This window comes from Panthera pardus, unplaced genomic scaffold (assembly GCF_024362965.1).
Source record: "Panthera pardus isolate Hobbes unplaced genomic scaffold, ASM2436296v1 HiC_scaffold_19, whole genome shotgun sequence".
NCBI classification, from domain to species: domain Eukaryota; kingdom Metazoa; phylum Chordata; class Mammalia; order Carnivora; family Felidae; genus Panthera; species Panthera pardus.
Genome location: NW_026526754.1, coordinates 2,978,885 through 2,981,447, shown reverse-complemented (window position 1 = coordinate 2,981,447; position 2,563 = coordinate 2,978,885). Strand labels below are relative to the sequence as shown.

The 2,563-nt window shown below is 36.0% G+C and overlaps 1 pseudogene; it reads left to right on the top strand.

The window, feature by feature from the left end:
- The first annotated feature begins 2,021 nt into the window (after positions 1-2,021).
- LOC109270621 (60S ribosomal protein L38-like) lies at positions 2,022-2,324 on the top strand (annotated as a pseudogene).
- Positions 2,325-2,563: the final 239 nt, after the last annotated feature.

Genomic DNA, 2,563 nt, shown 5'->3' with positions numbered 1-2,563 from the left:
ACTAAACTACTAAATTCACATATATTATGTCATTATGTTGACTAAAAAATGGTGTCATCCTCAATATTCTAGCTCATTACTTAGGCTGTCTATAGTAAAAATTAAGTGAAAAAGGGACTTACTGGAAACTGTGGGATAACAGATTTCTTCAATCAGAATCTCTTCATATTTCCTCCAAAAAAAACATGCCATTGACAGGAAAGATCAAATAAAATAATACATCACCCATACTTGACACATAACTACAGTACAGAGAATTCTACAGTCCTCAAGTGATAATAATTAAGAAAATACATATCAAACACCAGCAAATTTAGCTCCACGCTTCATACTGAAACAGAGCCAGATAGAGACTATAAAATAGGAGAAGGTAGCCTATGTCCACCACTATAGAACACTGACATAAGTCACCTTAAGAGTTAAAAACGGGGGCGGGGAAGAGTTCTACACTGAAAGGGGAAATAAGAACACACCTGATCAGTGGGTCGTGATACTTGATATTGTGAAGTTAAAAGAAAGTAGCTATAAAATGTGTCCAAAGAACAGAAGAACAGTATCAGGAAGAATTGGGTTTGGGAACCAGAGGCTTATTTGCAAACTTGGTGGTGAGGAGAGAGAGAAAGAAAGAGAGAGAGGGAAAAGGGCAGAAGGAGAGAGGAAACCACAAAATCAGAAGAAATACTAGCTTCTCCTCCAAAGAGTGTTATTTCTTAATGGTCCATACTTCACTGTGCCAAAAGAGACACTTTTAAACTGAGAAACCTAGTGAGTTACTCAAACTCCACTCTGTGAGTATAAAATCACCTGTTATTACTTGTGCAGGATAATATAAAACACTTGAAAATGAATAAAGGCTGTCTAATCAGATATACTGTGTAAATTTAGTATAAGAACATTGACTACTAGAAAATATTTCAGTTGATGATAAATCACCTCCCTAAAAATATTCCACCTCAAAACAGAAGTAAACTATACCATAATATGTCAAATTGAACTAAATATCTTTCAGTATGTCTTTACAGTAGAAAGAAAACAACCTCAAGTCACAGATTTATAGACTCAGAAATGGACAAAAAAAGAAAGATGCAAAATGAAAATTAACCAAATGTAGAAAACAAAAATTAAAGACAGAGAAAAATACGTAACAATTTATAACTAAAGAAAAATCACAATCATGCCTGTTTTCCAATAGAAACAACTGAAAATTTCACAAAAGAAATTAGATGAAATTAGCTAAAGCAACCAAACAGTGATGGAGATAAAAGATTGTTGGGATGGGGTGCTTGGGTGGCTCAGTCAGTCGAGCAACCAACTTTGGCTCAGGTCATGATCTCACCACTCTTGGGTTCAAGCCCTGCATCAGGCTCTCTGCTCACAGCTCAGAGCCTGGAACCTGCTTCAGATTTTGTGTCTCTGTGTCTCCCTCTCTCTCTGCCCCTCCCCCTCTTGCACTCTCTCTCTTTCTTTCTCTCTCAAAAATGAATAAAAACACAAAAAAGATTGCTGAGGATGATCCATCCTTGAAGAAGAAAAAACAAAACTGTAGATGAGAACTAATATTTAAAGCTGTAATCCAAGAAAATTTGGGAGTTGCAAAAGCAGATCTGAGTATGTATATTTAAAAGTATACTGTCTATGTGGAAAAATTGATCTGGAATTATCAACTCTGAGAGATAACCTAGCAAAACTATCAGACTCAAGAAATTCTAAGTAGCTGAGGTAATGGGAACCATAAAAGAAATTTGAAATTCCAGAAGTTATATTCTCGTTAAAAAAAGGTAGAAAAAAGGCAAAAAAGCAAACACAGCCTCACAAAACTCATCCCTTTAGCATAATTAGAGCACAGAGAACTTCAGTTACCTAGAATATATAGAAAAAACAAGGACATAGAGATTGGTATGAGAGGCTACTACTGTCCAAATCTTGGACAACTTGTTATCAACAATAATATATAGCAATGTTCAAAATTACTTACCCAAAATGTTCAGTTCTTTCAAGGGAAGGTTTAACTGCCAGGAGACAAATATTGGCAGTCTCTTTCATTTCCATCCCTTTGCTTCCTGCAGGTCACATGCTCTCCTGCAGGCTTTGTAGTTATGCCTCATAACCTTGAGGAAATCAAGAACTTTCTGCTCACAGCCAGGAGAAAGGATGCCAAATCTGTCAAGGTCAAGTAAATAGGATAATGTGAAATTTAAAGCTTGATGCAGTAGAAATTTTATATTGTGTTTATCACAGACAAAAAGAAAGCAGAGAATTTGAGGCACTCTCTGCTCCAAGTTTTGGCAGTGAAGGAGCAAGGAGCAGAAATGAACCAGACATAGTGATTTGAACTGTGTTAATTTTTTAAATAGAAGGAAGGAAGGGAGGGAGGGAGGGAGGAAGAAAGGAAGAAAGAGGGAAGAGAAGGAGGAAGGGGAGGTGAAAATGAGTAAACTTTTCTCAGGGATAAGAATGCGAGCTAGTAACTGTATAAGGGATGATAAAATTTTTAAAATCATCATTGTGCAATTGCCAATGTAATAATTATGTAGGCAATGATTATCAGTGTTATATGCTTAAA